The sequence below is a fragment of the Gorilla gorilla genome, chromosome 2, assembly GCF_029281585.2.
Source record: "Gorilla gorilla gorilla isolate KB3781 chromosome 2, NHGRI_mGorGor1-v2.1_pri, whole genome shotgun sequence".
Taxonomy (NCBI): Eukaryota; Metazoa; Chordata; class Mammalia; order Primates; family Hominidae; genus Gorilla; species Gorilla gorilla.
Genome location: NC_086017.1, coordinates 37,982,988 through 38,003,304, shown reverse-complemented (window position 1 = coordinate 38,003,304; position 20,317 = coordinate 37,982,988). Strand labels below are relative to the sequence as shown.

Sequence of the window (20,317 nt, the reverse complement as noted above, 5' to 3'; positions counted from 1 at the left end):
AGAGTCAGGCATTGTTGGGCATAAGCTAAATTGTCTTCCTTATTGGGAGAAGAGTGGCTAACTATAAAAAGGCCCAGCCTATTTTACAGGTTTAGATAGGGGGAAGAAAATGATCTAGGTGCTGCTCTGGCCAGTCTTGACTGTTGCTGACAAGGTTGGAGGCTATAGTTTTTACACATTTCCACTATGGCCTGTAAAAGTTTGTCTTTACTTGCATGAACAGGGATCAATAGAAACAGTTGCAACTGAGTTCCATCTCTATTCCATTTCAGATATTTTTTACTCTTTGAAACCCAGCCTCAAATATTTCCTCTCTTTGCTTTTCACCTCATGGTGATGTCATTTGTCATTCTAACTGTAGAATGAATGGGTCTCTACTCATGGTTGGAGACATGACTACTGACAGATCGCACATTTTCATCTGGTGTCCCTCCTTAATTGAAGAGAGAATACTTCTTTTTACCTAGTTCAAATTCTGGACAAAAGGGGTCCAAATGGGGTCAGGGTCTGACCTCCTGGATAATCAACTATGGCCAGAAAGAAGGGGGTCCTGTAAAACAAGACAACACCTGCTAGAAGCACATGCTAGGAATGGTAGAAGAGCATTTCTCATAAAAAGGAAGGTAGGAATGAGTGGAGCATGCTGCTCTTGTAATGATGGTAGAAGCTAAGCAGTCCATAGCACCACCATGACCTTTCTTAATTTCCGTCTGCTCTCTGCCTGCACATCACCTCACTTTCATTACTCAGCAGCATGCTGTGGGTGTGACTTTTGCTCTTGTATGCCATTGATGCCATCTGCTCCTGCCTTCTCTCCTTTGATGTCATTATACAGATGGCAAGGGCACAATGGGAAATGGCACTTAGTTCAATATGGTAGCTCAGGATACATCAAACCTGCCCTGCATCAATGCTGCTGATAACTAATCCAGCTCATGTGTAAGTCTAATAATGGAATAATTATTATATTTTGGCTTAGCCTCTGAAATCCCATCATAAATTATTGGAACTATATGCATCCATTTCAAAATATGCATCTTATACATTATGGGAGCTAAAATATGCAATTGTTTTAAAGGTAATCTGGTAGATTTCTAAGAAATGATAATAACTTACTAATAGTCACCTACCAAGGTTCAGAAATTTTGTTGACATTATAAACAATAGAAAATGTCTTACAAATGTGCTTGTTAATTTGACCATGTAGGTGTCAGAGCTAATCAGTCAACAGCTACAGCTAATGCAGGAAAGAAGAAAAATTAATATTCATTAGACTCTTGTTTACACTTCTGTTGTCAAGGTCAATCAGTTTGCTTTAAGCACAACGTTTCAGTCTTATTAAAGTCATTAGTACCCTTCAGTATACAGAGAACACTTGGGTTTCACAAGTGTGTTTGATTTACACATCACTCCCATTGCACAGGGGCCCAGGTTTAGGCCATCGTTTGCTGGGATTTAGATGTAGACCTTTATTTAGACTAACAAATTATCACAATAGAACAATAGCTTAAAAGTGGGACCAAAATTCATGTTTTTGGTAATATTCTCAATTGCAGAATCTAATAAGTATTCAGCTTTTCAATTTTAACACAAATATTACATATAACAAAGCAGTCACCATCAGACCCTGGTAATGCAAAAAATGCTTCTTTGGTATTTCTGTTTACCTTTGTATCAAAAATGATTATTGTTAACAACTAAACTGTGATAAGAAATTTTTACTGAAGAACAGTGAATGTAGTTAGGATTCCATGAGTACAATCTTAACAGTATAATTTTTTCTTATTACAAATAAAAAGATAATTTTTCATGGCTCCCTAAGTGTGGAACCATCGATTTGATGAAAATCCCAGCTTTACATTATTCCAGCTGACTCCTCAATGACCTGCAAGTCTGGGTCTCCCAGGCTAATAGTTTACACTGAGGAAGCAGGTCTCTGGAATGGCTCTTTCATCATTGATTATGCTTTTATACTTTATTATCCCATGGAGAAATCTGTTAAAAATTATTATTTTGTTATAATTACAGCATATATTATATTATTATAACATTATAATTATTATAATGTGTTTTTCAACTTTTATATGCATCTCCTTGGTATTTGGTTCCAGAGGTAGGAACTATAATGGATGACTCGCAAAGAATCAATACAGACTCCTAGTTACTTAAAATTCCCTGAAACCTATTTACTAGTCACTAATATGAGAATTAGACTCCACAGAAATAGTCTGTTTACTCTTTTGAGCTCAAAATGGAGCTGTGGTATTTGTAGTTTTCTTTTCTTCTTGTTTTTGAGATGGAGTCTTACTCACTCTGTCACCCAGGCTGGAGTGCAGTGGTGTGATCTCAGCTCACTGCAACCTCCACCTCCTGGGTTCAAGCGATTCTCATGCCGCAACTTCCCTGGGACTACAGGCCTCCACCACCAAACCCAGCTAATTTTTGTATTTTTGGTAGAGATGGGAGTTTTACTATGTTGGCCAGGCTGGTCTCGAACTCCTGACCTCAAATGATCTGCCTGCCTCAGCCTCCCAAAGTACTGAAATTAAAGGTATGAGCCACCTCGCCCATCCTATTTGTACTTTTCTTAATCCTGTATCTCAGTGATTTAAACTGCTTTAGAATTATGTAAATATATGCCTCTTGACTACAACAAGTAGAACAAATAATATTTCTTCTGTATATAAATTATGTGTTTTTATGACAGTGAATGTTGAGGTGCCTCAGAGAATAAAGGATTCTTCAATAAGTGCTGTAAGATAATTTAATATTAATTATTCTGAAACTAAAAAGTTAATGTTAGCACATTTTGTCTAAAATGTAGTTAATACATAGTCAATATTATTTCTACAGTAGAAAAGTTAATTCATACTTTGGAGAGGTGAGGGCCACTGGTAGTCAATTAATTCTGGCCATTTTTTTAAAAGTTTCTTAAAAATAATTAAATATTCTGTTGGCATGCTCATGACATTTTATATAGAGGTGATGAATGACAAATAGGACTTCCAGCACAGAGTAATTTCTTCTGAGCATTAAGATATGGGGGAAAAAAGTAATCTCCACAATATTGTAGAAGTGTAGAGGATAGTACTTTGGGAATTGAATTAAACATTTATGAGTGAGAACAGACCAAATCTATAGCCAGATTGGAAACAGCTATCTATCTACCTGGAATCTTGGTTTGGCTTCTCAACTTATTTACTGTCTAAAACTGCACAGCCCAATACAGTAGCTAGTAGCCACATGTGGATATTAAATTAATGTTTAACTTAATAAAAATGAAATCTAATTAAAAATTCAGTTCCTCAGTCACATTTCAGTGTTTAATTTCCATATATAGCTAGTATTTGCCATATTGTACAGTGCCAGAATACAATATTTTTGTTCCCTCAAAAATTTTTTTTGGACAATGCTGATCTAAAACTGAGGCAGTCCTCAGCAGTCACAGAAATTATCTACTCTTCAATCATGTTCCAGGAAGTTTTTATTTCAAGGTAGCTTAATTAAAATATCTTTGACTCCTCGTCTTCAAAGATCATCCCCAAACAATAACAGGAACAAGACACAAAAACACATATTCCATTGCCAATGAGACAAGAGATGTTTAATTCAAATAAAACATGAACACAGAAAAAGATGGAGTCATCATAAATGATGTAGCAGGTGGTAGGAAGGCCACGTCTAAGTGAGTGTGGATGTGTGTGCACACACATTTGGAGGGTGACAACCAGGAGCAAGCAGATATTTTGTATAGACCTGAGACAGCCTGAGAGATTGGAGGTAGGTTCTGAAAATGGGATCATTTCTTGTCACTTCTATCCTGCACTGTCACAGTGCTTCCTTTACTCTACTCCAGCAGGAAACTGGATGTTTATTCTCTAGATTAACCAAAGTAGAGGTTCTGGACTGGAAACACCAGGCACAGCAGACAGGTAGTGGAAGGCAGTGGCATACTGACAACAGTATAACTAGGTGAATAAGAAAGTTCTGAATGTTGATAATCCTGTTTCCTTTCCCTACCCAGCACCAGAAGAGCACCAGCAGCCAGTGTATTTATCCTTTCTTGTCACCACTTCATCTCCCAAATAGGAGCTGGAATCTCCTTTTGTGGAGACAACAACTCCAGAGAAAAGATATACTAATATTGACATAGAAGATTCACAAGTAAAAAGGCAGCTGCCTCTCTATTGCCCTGCAGTACAGCCCACCATCATACAACCCCACCCTTGCACAAGAAGATGTCAGTCAATTTCTTAGCGCTTCGCTCTTGAACATAAAAGGACAGTCTGTGATAACCAGATATTTGAGGATAATCTCCAAGAAGAAAGAGACCGAAACAAGCAAAGGGAGAAAAATAGAGCTCACAAAAAAATAAAATAAGAAGAGGAAAACTTCAAAGAAAACACAAAATATAAGAGAAATATTACAAAAATAAAACAAGAATGAGATACTATTAAAATAAATACAATAAATGAGAAATTTAAAATATAAAAGTAAATAGAATAAACCCAAAGAAGCTTTGGAAGATAAAGATGAGAAAATCTCCCCAAAAGTTAAACAAAAACAAACAAACAAACAAACAAAAACAAATAATAGGGGAATAGTCAAGAAAATTAGAAGTGCAATATCTGATAAATAGAAGTTCCAGGGGGAAAAATAAAGAAAATAATGAGAAAGAAATACGAGAATATTTCTCAAAACTGAAAGATGAGTAGTAATACAAAGCATGAGAAAGCTATACCCTGGCATGTGATTGTGAAATTTCAGAACATTAGAGACAAAAAAAATCTTGAAAAGTGGTTACATTTTATAAAAACAAGAATAAGAAATAAATTAATCTTGTTCAACAGAAACTCTGTCTGGTTTCTAGGCAGAATCTAGAACAAACAGGTTGTGTATATTACTTTAAAATATTGATGCAAATGCCAGAGGAGAAAACGAAAAAAGCCAGAAATTACTCTGGGCACAGGAATGAAGGGTTGGGAAGAGAGGCAACAAGAAATGGCTGGGTTTTTATTAGAAGCCTTTTTAGCACTCTGACATCTAAAATTACTTGAATGTACTATATGCTAAAAAGAAATGAAAAACAAAACCCTTTCCAAGAAAATAACCTCAAATTATTTAATATTCAATTCTTATCAAACTCTCAGTTTAGAGAATAAATACATAAACAGACAATTTCGGGGCCCCAAACCTGGGAACTACCCAATTATAAGGTGTGTATATATATACATATATATACACACAGACATACACCTACATATATATATACACACACACACATATATATACACCTTATACACACACACACACACACACACACACACACATATATATATACAGGTTATAGTATGAAGTGAAAAATAGTAATGAATAAGTGTATGAGCCTTTATTCATGGTTGGATTTGAAAATAGCACAAAATGCATAGCTATCATGAATACAATACAACCGTGCCTTTTGTAAAGCAACTATAGTCACACTTCAAATCTTACCTTCAGAATTCACAATAAAGACTCCTGAAATCATTAAGCATGCAGAGAAAACTACCTAATTGACTGGCAAGAAATACTTTTTCATGTTCAATTTGTCAAAGATGACTTAATACCAGTAAAACCTAACATCTTGACCATGACATTTTAGGATGTCAATAGTTATACAAAAATTCTAAGAGTAATCTTTTTTAGGGTGAATTTTCTGGAAACTGAGATTTACTAAGAAGAAAAATCCGAATATATTACCATTGAAATCTTAAAACTCCTGTGTTTCCCACCATGTCTTCCAACAGAAAACTGGTGATTGCTTAGGACTTTAATAGTATAGCTGATGCTAGGTCATTAATGAGGGCAGATTTAAAATGGAAGCCTGAGAATGTGATTTTAAGTGTATTTTTTCTCCTCTATATAAGAGTTGTAAAATGGAAATCTATCAATTACCTGCTTAAGAATCTCTGGTAGCTTCCTTTTGCCTAGCATATAAAATCTGAACTGAATCTTTTATTCAATAACTGACATCAATGTTTTCTTCTTTTCTCATTCTTCTTAATACTTTTTCAGCTCAAGTCAGACTATTTCCAAGTCTGGATTTTTTTTTTAGCCCTACTGTTGTATTGTCATCCATATTGTCTGTATGCCTGAACATCTTTATTTTTCTGTCTATCAACCCCTATTTTTCTCCATCTTAAAGCTCTAATTCGTAGCCCTGCTCTAGGAGGCCCTCCATGATTGATATTAACTGTGGCTGTTGTTTGGTTCTTGGTTTGGTTGGTTTTTATTACTCTGGGCCCCCTCTTCTAGCTCTTTTATTAATACCTCAGAGAATAGTTTGCAAAAACTATGGCAACTTTTCTAATATTTAGTTTTCATCATGGACTTAATGGCAAATGAGTGACAAACTTGTCTCCCTTGACAGTAGGCATGATTTCTGCTACCTATTGAATTTCAATGCTATTGTGTTCTATTTAAAATTACTAAAACTCTCATTTATCTGTGAAGCCCTTGGCCCCACAAATCTGCCTCATGCGCTCAGTTTGTCTGTTTTATAGTGTCTGTGCTCCTCAGGAGTCTAGATATTTTGGCCTGTGAAAACTTTCTCCCCTAGGGGTTTTGATGACACTATTTTATGGTGAGGTGTCTCCTCTGGTAAGTTCTGAATATGGTGACATATACATTTATTAAATTAATTTTTAAAATTAGAAATACATAAACATGTTAAAAATCTCAACTGTTGTATAGTGAAATGCAATCTTCCTTCCTCTTCTTCCTCCAGTCTCCTAGTTTCCCTGTCTAGAAGCAGTTACAGTTGTGTGCCACCTTCTAGAAAAATTCACTGCATATACAAGAGAGGGGGAGAAAGCTATGGATTTTACTGGTTCACTTAATATATTTGGAGCTTGTGTCCTATCTCTCATATTTTTAAGGACATATAGGATTCCACTTTTTGAATGTACCTTAATTTCTTTAACCAGTCCTGTGCTGATGGGCATTTATCGTGTTATCACTTTTCATTCTTATAAGCAGTACATATACAGTTTTGAAAATGTAGATGAGATCTGTTGCATAGACTACTAAAAATAAAGTTGCTCAGCCAAAGGGAAGCACATTTTAAATTTTTATGAATTTGGGTAAATTTCCCTTCAATGAAGTTGCATCAATTTCCATTCCCACCAAGAATATGTGACAGCTGTATCTGGCAAACATATGTATTTCCCTGGAACTTTGATCTATTTGAAAGAAGACTAGGAACACATTTACAGTACTGTTACCAACATCTTCTTCACTTTTGATTTTTCTGTAATTCTCCCTGCCAAAATTTAACAGAACGCTGTCATTTTCCTGACTCATCGTCCTTTTATTTCCACTTTGTAAAAATGTCTGTGTTTGGTTTTATGTTTTTAGGGGTGGCATAGAATCTTCCACCAGAACCCTGGAAGCGTAGGTCAGGATGTTAGAAATTCTTCTAATAAATAGTGTCCAGGAAACACTTCATTAGAGTAATTCCCTGGCACAGGGAGTCCTGGGTGGTGGCTCTTGTGAGAAGCCCCTTTACCTATGGTATGTTGGAAATTTAACCACAACTTTAGGGCATGCAATGATTGTCTTTCCTTTGAGTGTTTAACTCATATAATGTCTTAAAGATAAATGGCATCAGTAATATTTTAACAATGTTCGGGTATCCTTTGTTTCCATAGTTACCTGGGTTTCTGTTAGCTTAAGACTTCAGATGTGTAGCTTCAAACTCTGGGTTCTTCTTCAACTAGGTCAAGAGTTCACACATTTTTCCACCCACTGGGCAGGCAAACCAAGTTGTAATTGTTGCTTATGAAGAGGATCCTCAAATGGTACAACACTCAATTAGGTTAGATTAAATTCAGAGCAATAAAATATTTCTGAGTATGTTCTCAGAGAAACCCACATCTTAGTTTTCCTTATCTGAGATCATCTTTACCAGTTAAGAGGGTACACTTCAAATAATACAAACATTCTTTATAAATTCATTATTTCCTAAATCCCTTCCTAGTTTCAGTTTTGATGAGCTCTTTTCATACTCTAGGTACTTTAGATATGCTTCTCTCAGCCTCGATTTGGCTTTTAGACTAAAGGGTTTTCCTAATCACAGCAAGTGGGTCAAAAATTAGGATAGGCTTCCCATGAGAGACTAAGTACAATAATTGAACAAAAGTGGTGAAAGTTAATTAAAGTGATGCGAGGAGTAAATGGATTCACTTTTACAGGATCTTCTGAAATCTGAGATAAAGGACTGACTCCTTGGCTAATCTCGGTGCAATTACCTACTCATGGAGATCAATACTTTTTTACTATTAAAAAATAGTGAAAATTTTTAAGATTGGTTAAGGAAGAGTAATGTGTTATTAGGGGAGGCAAGGAAAACTTAGATCTAATTTAGATTTCTATGAAAACAGTGGGCATCAACAGGAGAACACGAAAAAGAGACGTGAGTATTAGGAAAATACCAAAAGGTTTGGTTAGAAACAAATCCTCCTGTGATAGGAGATAAGACTGAAGACCAAACAGAAATTATAACTGCATAGATCTTGGTTTTATTCATTCATTTGCTCATTCAGCCTGTTCACTGGCTCCAACATAGCTCTTGATTTTATCCCATGTGACATATTCATTGACCAACCATGTGTTTTGGACAGATCAGCAGCTAGAGATCCAAAAACAACTGGTTAGATGGAATGTCTTAGGAAATAGTGTCATCAGTGGTGTACAAAATGGTATTAAACCTTCCCTGGATGATGGATTAAAGAGAGAACAAATTAAAGGCATAGATATAGCCATCTGCTAATCAGGGTTTCACAAGGCATCTGTACCTTGGGCCATTCCTTTTGGGATTTCCACTTGCAAAAAATATAGTGAAATAAAACTTAAACTGAATAGAAGAAAGAATTTCTTAGACTCATTCACATTCAATCAATGTTTACTGAGTGCCTAATATGTGCCAAATATTATACTAAAATGCCGAGGATACAGCAGAGGGACAAAAATTCCCTGCATTTGTGCTGCTTACATTTTATTGATACGGTTAATGAAGATCATAAAAATTTTAAACACTGGAGCAGTGAAGTGAGATTAGGAATCCCTGTGCCTTTAAAGATTGAGAGACTATCATTTCCTTGGAAAGAATTATGTATTATCTTGCATGTATGTGTGAAGCCAAATGAGTAAAGGAAATGCTTCTTCAGCAACCTCTTTCAATTCTCTAAAGTTATTTTCACTATCTAAATATTAAAGAGTGGGAAGGACTTGAGGGGAAAAAAAATAAAGCTTTTTTTGTTTTGTTTTTTTGAGACAGGGTCTCACTCTGTCATCCAGGCTGGAGTGCAGTGGTGCAATCTCAGCTCACTGCAGCCTTGACGTCCTGGGCTCAATCAATCCTCCCTCCTCAGCCTCCAGAGTAGCTGGGACCACAGGCATGCGCCACCATGCCTAGTTAATTATAAAATTTTTTTTAGAGATGGAGTTTTGCTGTGTTGCCCAGGCTGGTCTCAAATTCCTGTGCTCAAGTGATATGCCCACCTCAGGCTCCCAAAGTGCTGGGATTACAGGCGCGAGCCACTGCACCTGGCCAAAATAAAGCTTGACCTGAGTTGATATGAGGGTGATGAGACTGAGTAAAAAGCTCATAGGATTCCAGCCTGTGTTCATGTTAAGTATTCAGAACAAGATAGTTAATCTCTGCTACTCTCTACACTACTTTGATTTAGGAGTGACTGTACTTGGCTTTAACAACCTCACTTAGGAGAGATATTGAGAAAGCCAAATATGACAACATGTGGCTATTCAGCATAATGCAGGATCTGAAAAACACAATACGTGAAAATTGATTCAACAAACTGGAGGAGATTACGTGTTTGTTCTGAGGCTATGTAAGCTTGAGTCATGGTTCTGCTCTTTGCCCTCCTTGCAACCTTGGAATATTTTTACTTTATTTCTTTGTTCTGTTTCCTCACATATGAAACAAAGATAATAACATTGCCTACTATATCAGTTAGTATAATTATAGCTTCAGGTAATGGAAAAGCCAGGTAATTTGGCTCAGTTCACAAAGACGTCACTTGTTTACTTAATGAGAAATCTAGAAGTACATGGTTTAGGGTTAGTCTGGTGGTTCCACAATGTGAGGATTCTAGGTTCTCTATGATTTTCCTGACTTTACCTCCACTGTTGAAAATGGCAGTGGTGGCTCCAGAAATCTCATTTTCATAATTTCAAGTCCAAAATCTGGAAGAAGTGAGACCAGGTGGGGGTGTACGACAGAGAGAAAACCCTCCAAACATGTCTCTCTTCTTTTCAAAGGAAGAAAAAATGTTTCCAAGAATCCCTCTAGGAGATGTTCTTCTATGCCTTCATAGCCAAAATGGAATTCCAAGGCCCCTTCTAGCTGTAAGAGAGGCTGGGAAACAAAGTATTTGGTTTGATATCCTCTTTAGCTGGAGAACAGGCAAGAAAGATGGCGCTAACAAAGCTGAACACACCCGCATTGCAAAGGCTGTCTACCAATTGCTTAAGTCCGATGAGACAGAATACATGTACAAGTAGGACAAAGTAGATTATTATTTTATCACAGATTTATTATAGGCAGCAAGGATAAACAGAAGCCTAGAAACCAGAGCAAGCCAGCTTCCTAAGGCTCAGGAAAGCTGCCCAGGGTGGATGGAGTTCCATGTGTGCATGCCCCATGTTGCACCACAACTGAGGGACCCTGAAAAGCATGCTGCCCTGGGTTTATATACCCTGGGTGACATTTGGCACGCTGAGCTCAAGCATTGCAGAACATCCTGTTCTAGGAGAAACGAGGACACAGTTTGGGTTGTTCTGGGCATTTCCTCCTTGTCTCAGGATGTTGAATTCTCGGTACATTCTGCCTGAGAATTACATGCAAGAGAGGGAAGATCTGGGTCAGCCAACATGATCTGTCATCTGGAGACCTGCCCTCTTGTACATCTCAGAATATTACTGTAAATATTAAGTGGGAAGAAACATGTGAAATAATTTCCATGGCATGTAAACATTCAAAAATGATAACAATTATTTGTCATCTTTATTTGCACTGAAGAAGAAGCATTTTAATGGAGAGACTTTTTGTGATGCGTGTACAGAGGACATTATTAGTGAAATAACAGCAAACTCGCTATTAATGAGATCTGCTCAAAATCTCTATGAGGTAGTGAATTCCCCATCATGAAGATTTTCATGCAGAATTGGGATGACCTCTGTTCTTTAGGTAGGAACTTGGATTAGATATGTCTAGGATTTCTTCCAGTTGAAGTTCCTGTGATTCTACAATAGGGTAGTCAGAGGATCAAGATACAAATTTCTTCTCTTATCTTAAAATGGACTTAATTTGCGTTTAGATAAATTGCAATGTTCTGGCTAGATCCAAATTTCTAAAATGAGGAATATTAAAAGTCTAACCATTACAACTCTACTGGCCAGTGTGATTCATGCATCATTTTCAGAGAAGAGAATAGCTGCTTAGATACTGAAAGGTACAAAATGATAGTATTTTCTCTTGTTTAGAGGTACAGAATCCACTTTATTTTTAGATCTTGACATTCTAAATACTTATATCTCTTCAAGATAAAAAAAGAACATTGTTTATTTTAGTCAGTATCTTTCCCTCTCTCATTTGTTTATACATTCTTAAAATAACCGTATAGTTCTCATTTATCAAACTTCCCTATTGCATGTACATTCTTTCTTCCTTCGTTAGGATTTGGTAAGAGTGCTATGAATGTGTTAGACTGGTGTAAATGATACTTGCTGTGTATGATTTTTTCCTCCTCCCCAAGCCTGCCAGGGGAGCGAGGTGTTAAATCTCAAGAGATTCTTTTACCAAGTCCAAGTTTTAAATAAATGAAACTTGTACAGACTCCAACATACCATCTTGAGATAACCTCAGGCCCTGAAGTGTATCGACAAGCAGAATGATCTCAGCCAAGTTGTAAAACTGTCTTTGAAAAGAATAGCTGGATGAAAAACATTAGCAGCAACTGAATCAAGAGAAAACGTGACTTCAAACTGAAAGGCACTCTCATGGTAAATACATAGTAAAACCATGTTCTGCAACTTCATATTTTCATAATGCTTGAAGCTACCCAAGGAGCCCACGCAGATATGCAAAGCTACTCATTGAGAAGCTCAGCTTATCCCTACATATGCCATCACCAGTTTTTCACTTAATGTTGTCTCCTCAACCCCTTTCTATTTGGCTTCCATTCTACTACTCACCAACCACCTTCAGTTTGCAAAATCCTATGCAGATCTTACCTTAACTTTTCAGCATCATTCAGTAAGGTTAAAAACTTTTCCTTCTAGATGGTTTTGGTGGCACCAGAGTCTTCTTGTTTTCTTCTTTCTTTTTTAGCTGTGCTTTCTCAGTAGTATTTGCTGGCTCTCCCTCCTTTACTCCAACTCTTACTGTTGTAGTTTCACTGATCTTGGATTGAGTTCCTCCCTTTGTTTTCCTATTTATACTCTCTGACTAAGGTTCAAAATTGTCTTTATCTGTTGTAAAATCTGTGTTTCAAGACTAGAACTTCTCCTCTAAATCCCATCTATCTGACGACTGATAGATTTCAGACTGAACATGCTTAGAATAAAATGCTTAGCCATGGCTGTCCCCTGCTCCCTGGCCACAGTTGCCGTACACCTTCATCCTTCCTCAGTTTTCTCATGGTAAATGTTACCATCATCCACTCAGTTAATAATACCTGAAACCAGGGAAATGGTCCTGAAATTAGTCCTTTTTTAAATATCACCTTCATATGTAGCCAATCAGCAATTCCTACAGTTTATATTCCAGAATATATGTCAAGTCCATCTACTTTTTCCACCTCCACCGCTGTCACCTAGCTCAAGCCACCATCATCCTTCACCTATTCTATTGCAGTAGCCTCCTAGAAGCTCTCCTAGCTTCCTTTATTAGCCCTGTACAAGCCATTCTCTGCATGGCAGCAGAATAATCTTTTAAAAACTGAAATCATACCAATTACTCCTTACCTGAAAGTATTGAAGGGTTCCTGTTGCATGTTGAACAAAATCTAGACTCCTTATCATGGCCTATGGAGTGCTTCATGTTCCCAACCTTGGCAATGTTTTTTAACATGCTACCAGTTCTTTCTGTTTCTTACTAAGTCCAGCTCACATTGACCTAACACACTAACCTCTTTCCTGTCTCAGGCCCTTTGCCCTTGCTGTTACCTCTCTTAGAACATCCTTTGTTGCTTTGCATAGCCCATTCCTCCTCATTCTTCATTTCTCAGCTTAAATGCCACTTCATCAGAGACACCTTTTTCAAAAACTTTACCTAAGGTTTTATTTGTTTTTCTTTTTCCCTGAACTGATAGGAAGACAACTCTGTTATCTTTAGGGTTTCAGATACTTTTAGAATCAAACCTGGAAAGGATACAAAAAGCAGAAGCAAAACCAACATTTGGGAGAAGAACAGATTATGGTGAGAAAACCTCTCTTGAACCTTTCAACTTTCTAACAAATATGATAAATTCTGAAGCCACTAGGGATCTGGCAGGTAACTAAAATGAATGTGATGAACTATGTGTAGGAAGCTTGAGAGTAGTGAACTAGAAACCAGGTGCCCATGTAAAGATATCCAATATCTAAAACATTGTTCATGACAAGCTAAACGAGGGATGAATCTGGCTTTTGAGTTGCTAGTTTAAGATCCATATGTAGACTTTTCTGTTTCGTTGAATAGTTAAGAATATTCTTAGATATATAGGCATCATTTTAAACTTCCGTATGCACATACCAAAAATCATATCACAATCATTTGATGAACATTGTTTATTGGCCCTTTAGATGTTTTTCTTTTTTCTATCAAAGTTTTTTGAGAATTACAAATGTTAATATTACGTAAGCAATATTTATCGAACCTAGTTTCCAAAAAAATCCTTATGTGCAAGCCACAGCACTTGAAACTGATGTTCAAGGAGGTCCATGGAAGAATTTGAAGCAGGGGAATAATCTTTTCTTTTTAGGCCATCACATTTGTGTCTTAGAAAAATCATTCCACAGCAGTGTGGAATAAGGATTAGAATGAGAGGAGGCAGGGAAAGTGGCTAGAAACTATTGTAGTAATTTAGATGAGAAATGATGAAAGCAAAGGCGGTTAGATTGCAGACATGGAGAAAGAAATAATCAGACTAGAGAATCTAGGTGAAGAAAAGCTACAACAGGCAAGTACTAAAGTTTTAAGTTTGCTAACAGTTACGGTAAAATGGGAAATAAAAGATGTTATTCAATAATGATTATCTAGTAGATTACATACCAGTCAGGAAAATCAACTTTTCTTGAACTCCAAGAGGAACACAGTATGTCACACTATAAAGGAATATTGCCCTACAAGGGACACTTGGCAAGAAAATGGCCATTTCTTATCACAGCACCTGATGAAAAGCAAGGGTAATATATTAGTTCATAATTCAGCGATGCAGGTCCATAGAGAACTAAAATAATATTATATAGGCATGTTTTTATAATTTAGCTAATATGAAGAGAGAACTTTAAAAATCTAGGAGATGAATTAACAGCATGTTCTTTAAACCTATGTTTTCCAAACTGCAAATTATGACCTAGAATTTGTGAGATCTAGATAGTAGGTTACCAACAGCACTTTAAGGAATGAAAAAATAGATTTCATATGTATTCATATGTACATGTATACAAATAGAGTATTTGTATTAAGGGTAAGTACTGTAACATAAAACTTGTGTGTGTGTATATGAGTGTGTGTGCATGCATGTGGAAGTGTGTATACCTGTGGCTGAATACATCCCTTACTGCATGTTGTAGTAAAAACAAGTTTGAAAAGCACTGCTTTAGACAATTTTCCAGTATGTCTCCTCTTGCCTACGATTCTGTCTGAGACTGCTGTACAGTGTAGAAGGGTGAAGAAGCTCTGAGCTGTTGTTTAAGGGCAGATTTGCAATCCTACCTCTTTAGAGATTATGAGAAAACTGACGGCCTCCTAGTTCCACTTGAAGTTATGCCCAGATGGAACCAGTTCCTCTTCATAAAATGCTTCAAAGCAGCTAAGGCAGAGCAAAGTCCATGGATCTGTTCAAATGCTGAAACAAACACTTTGTTGAAGCTACTGAATCCTGTCCCATAGACTCAATGTGGCCAACTCAGAAGTTTAATTTTAAGTAGGAGCACATCCCAATCAACATACCAGAATATACTGGTGTTGAGACACATGTAGATTAGGGCCACCTCCCAGAATTCCCCCAAGTGTGAGACAAGTGAAATAAATGTGTGAATACAATTAGGTGGATAAAAACTAGGGAGTAGCGGGGACATAGTGAATTAGAAAGTGTGTGACTTTCTAAAGCTGGGCAGCTAATATACGGCTCCAGTTCATTGTTGTGTGGGAATGCATCTCAGTGTTTCCAGTCCTCCCCAATTGTCAAGAGACCCAGAAATCCAGAATTTTTATGTGAAATAATTAAATATTGGCAACATATCTAAACATTTCAATGATGTATTACAGGACAAAAAATTCCATGGGCAAGATTCACTCCAGTGGCTCCTGATTTTGCCTCTTTTCACCTAGGTCAGATTTTTTTTTAAATCAGTGAGTTCCTTTTTTTGAATAACATTTGTGTAGAAGTCTAATAAATAAACACATGACCAAACAAAAACACTCCTCTTTCGGGGTGGGGTGAGGCTGGAGCCACAACCACTTGCCTCTTCTCTTTCTCTTTAGCCCTGCCCCAGAGATACCCTGTTCAGAAAATAGAGAAACCACAGATCTAAATGCAAAAAGTATGGTCTCTTTGTGATAAGATTCTTTTTTTCTTTAAATTCAAATTGGCAATTTGCCAGCAGGTTCCATTTTTCTTGAAGATATTCTTATAATAGTAAGATTACATCATCAGCATAGGGAAGGATGCTTGTCTCTATGTTTATCTATATGGCATATATAGGAGAAACTATATAGATCTTTTGAGCCAGAATAAATTATTTAGGCAAAAATTATAAATAAAAATGTTTAGGTGCAGTCTGGTTTTAAGCCATTTAAAATTAGAATTGACTCTTTCAAAATCCATTCTGGTATTGCCATATTGATTTAGATAAACATTTAAAATCTGAGATCTACACCAAAGTCATGTAAGTTGGCCCACAGAGCAGCCTGAGATTCCTTGTGGAATAAGGCAGAATGTAAACAAAAAGCCCAGAGATTGTCCTTATCTATGGAATCAAAAGCTGATAATAGATCACAAAATACCTGGGGAAATAGAATTTTTCATAACTAAATTCCCATAAAGTGAAGGGGATAGGACTTTGAGCCCCATAGCTAAATGACATGTTCAAAATCTCACTGTTAATTAGTCATGATGTGGGACCAAAATCTAGCTTTTTTTTTTTTTTTTTTTTTTTTGAGACAGAGTCTCGCTCTGTCACCCAGGCTGGAGTGCAGTGGAATGATCTTGGCCCACTGCAATCTCCACCTCCTGGGTTCAAGCGATTCTTCTGCCTCAGCCTCCCAAGTAGCTGGGATTAGAGGTGCCCGAACCACACCTGGCTAAGTTTTTGTATTTTTAATAGAGATGGAGTTTCACTATGTTGGCCAGGCTGGTCTCCAACTCCTGACCTCAGGTGATCCGCCCACATTGGCCTCCCAAAGTGCTGGAATTACAGGCATGAACCACTGCAATGGGCCTATGGCTCTTTTAATGCTCTTCCCATCTCGTTAATATGGTGGCAGAAATGGAAATTGACATACACTGAAATATTATTTATTCTTTTCATTTATGCCCCATACTATTTATTGCAGAACTATCTTGTATCTACTTTTCTGAGCACAAAGTTCCTCAAAATAAAAGCAGCTTTTGAACAGAGATAATCTATCGATATTTTCTCTCCCTTTTCTTGCCTCCTGCCCACAATCCCCTTTGTGCTAACTTCCGCTGAACTCTTGACCTTGGGTAAAGATGCAGCTTTGCGTGAATTTTCGAAAGTGACTTTTGGTGATTTAGCTGCTAAATGTGTATGATAGAAATCCAGCTTACCTTGGAGGCTCTCAGGGTTTTTAATTTACCATGCCAGAAAGCAGACCAGTCTGGGGAAATTCAGCTAATGTCTCCCAGCTGTGCAGGAAAAGTGTGAACGGCTGTGTCAGAAAAGCTGCCTCTTTCTCTTCTTTTCCAGACAGTAGCTTCTATTGAAACATCACTTCTCATTTGCTGTTTGGACAATGGTGATGGAACTGCTGCTTTATTGCCCACGGAGAAGCGAAGTGAAGAGTCTAAAGTGGGTCTTGCAGTTACACTGGACAAAAGAAGTTTGAAACTGAGGCTTGGTCCTGAAGAACACGTAGAGAAGGCTGACAGATTATATATATTCACAGCTTTGGCTTAAAGGTTGCTGGTTGACCAATAAGTAATACAAGAAGAAATGGTCTTTTCTGGAATTGTCCTTTCCAGGTGAGCAAATTAAATGCCATCACTTAGTCCTGGGAGCAAGCCAGCATTTCTTGGTGAATTTCCAAAGCATGTTTGTTAGAATGTTGGAGCTGCTGCATGATTAAGGCTGTTAGAATAAGTGACAGAAACTTAGAAAGCAAAAACTTTCAGAGAGAAATATTAAATTTCAGCCACAGGGCAATAATTGTCAACCTTAATGCTTTATCAAAAAGCAGATACTGAATGACTACCTATGCTTAGCATGATTTGTAGCAAATATTGTTGGTTGCCTCTTGCGCAGCTGTTCCCTTTACTTCTTCTTTCCTCTATTATGACCACCTGTCATGATAGAGGCTGAGAATTTTGGAGACTTGCTTTCCCAGCTTCCTTTATAAGGAGGGTTAGTCATGTGACATAATGCTGACCCATGAAGGAAGTTTGGTGGCTTCAGAGAAATATTTTTCTTCATGATTAAAAATTATATAAAGAGGGCCAGGTATGGTGGCTCATGCTTGAAATCCCAGCACTTTGAGAGGCTGAGGTGGGCAGATTGCTTGAGCCCAGGAGTTCCAGACCAGCTTGGTCAAAATAGTGGGACCTCGTCTCTACAAAAAACACAAAAGTTAGCCAGGCAGGATGGTGCACACCTGCAATTCCAGCTACTTGGCAGACTGGGGCAAGAGGTTGGCTTGAGCCTGGGAGGTCACAGCTGCAGAGAGTTGTGATTGTGCCACTGTACTCCAGCCCGGCTCAGGCTGAGAGTACATGAGAGTAGTGACTTCCTCAGTTTTGTTTGTGGTTATGTTCCCATGAGAGTTCATGAGAGTAGTGACTTCCTCAGTTTTGTTTATGGTTATGTTCCCATGCTTACAATAATGCCTGGTATTTAGTACTGTCTCATAAAATTTACTTACTAACTGAATGATTGCATGCAAATATTTGTGAGTGACTGTGATGGTTAGAACTGCAGCAGCCATTTTGCAACCTTGAAGCAACCGATATGACAGGAGGCAGCACCCTGAAGATGGCATAGTGGAAGGTCTTTGATGACACCATTGAACAACTGAGACAGACTTGTGGAAAATTACCTCTTAACTTCTTGTAATATTATATAACAAATTCCTAATATTTAAACTGCATTAGTGGCCAGGCATGGTGGCTCATGCCTATAATCCCAATGCTCTGGGAGGCCAAGGTGGGAGGATCTGTTGAAATCAGGAGTTCAAGACCAGCCTGTGCAACATAGGAAGACCCTGTCACCACAAAAAAATTTAAAAATTAGCCTGATGTGGTGGCACGTGCCTGTAGTACCAGCTATTCAAGAGGCTGAAGTGGGAGAATCAACTGAGCTGTAGAGATCGAGGCTGCAGTGAGTCATGATTGCACCACTGCAGTCCAGCCTGGGTGACAGAGCAAGACCTGTCTCAAACAAACAAACAAACAAATAAATAAGTTGCATTCATTTATTCATTCAACAAATATTTATGGAGTATCCCTTTTGTCCTAGACTTTGTTCTAAGCTCTAGGGATACAGCAGTGAATAAAACACAGTTCTTATATCCATTTTAACAGAAAGCGACAGACAATGAACATACTCACAAGTGAATGCATTTCATTTGATGATTAGCACAATGGAGAAAAAGCTAAGTGAGGAGAAATAGAGAGTGCCAAGCTGGGGAGGGGTTATTGTTGCTGTTTTACATAAGGTGATCAGGGAAGACCATAAGGAAAAAGTGGCATTTAAGCAGGAATAAAGGAAATGAGGGAGGGAGTCATGCCACTATGTGACTTGAAAGAGCATTTGGGCAGAGGGACGAGAAATGTAAATGCTCTGAGGTGAGAGCTTGCATGGTGTGTTTGCAGAATAGAAGTGGCCTGTGTGATTAGACCAAAGCCAGTGAGTGAGGAGAGTGGTAGGAATGAGCTAATGAGGTAGTGGGCAGCCAGCTCAGACGAGACTTGTAAGCATTGGAAGGACTTTAGCTTTAATCTGCATGAGATGAGAAGCTATTTGGGTGAAGGGACGTTTAAGCAAAGGAGTGACAATCTGATACATTTTTAAAGGATCCCTCTGGCTGTGGTATTAAGAATAGACTATAGGGCTTGAGTGGAAACAGGGAACCGTTTAAGACTTTGAAATAACACAGGCAAGAAATGATGGTGGTTAGATCAACAAGAAATGGTGAAGGTGGTAAGTGATCAGATTTATATATATTTTGGAGGTAGAGCCATATTTTCTAAAGCACTTTAGGTGAAAGACTATGACTATATACTTTTGTTTTCGAGATTTTTAAAAATGTTCTTTGCCCACTCACTCCCTTGCTCATCCACTATTTACCAAAATGTTCCAAGGCATATTTTCATAAGCTTTTTTTTTAGTAATTTGCCACTTTATATTTAGCATTAAACCATCTTTAATGATGATTATTACTTCTGTAATAATCACTTTTGACCCCAGAAACATTCCTGAGAAGAAAGAAAACTGCTTATGAGGCCAGGTGTGGTGGCTTATGCTGTGATCCCAATGCTTTGGGAGGCTGAGGTGGGAGGATTGTTTGAGCCCAGGAGTTGGAGACCAGCCTGGGCAACAGAGAAAGACCCCATATCTAAAAAAAAAAAAAAAAAAAAAGCAAAAATCACCCAGGCATGCTGATGCACACCTGTAGTCCCAGCTACTCAGGAAGCTGAAGCAGGAGGATTGCTTGAGCCCAGGAGTTTGAGGATGCAGTCAGCCATGCCACTGCACTCTTAAAAAAAAAAAAAAAAGAAAGAAAGAAAGAAAAAAGAAAAAATTAAAAGCATGCTAATTTTATCTCATATGCACAATTTTAAAGTATCCAGGTCTACTTTGGATTTCTTTCCAATAT

The 20,317-nt window shown here is 37.6% G+C and overlaps 1 long non-coding RNA gene across 1 annotated transcript in view; it reads left to right on the top strand.

The window, feature by feature from the left end:
• Positions 1 to 20,317, top strand: part of LOC129532432 (uncharacterized) — an 84,763-nt gene that overhangs the window by 49,777 nt on the left and 14,669 nt on the right. Inside the window, exon 2 of the long non-coding RNA XR_008678173.2 lies at positions 17,197 to 17,471. This is a non-coding gene — a long non-coding RNA (uncharacterized lncRNA). The remainder of the gene's footprint in view (positions 1 to 17,196; positions 17,472 to 20,317) is intronic.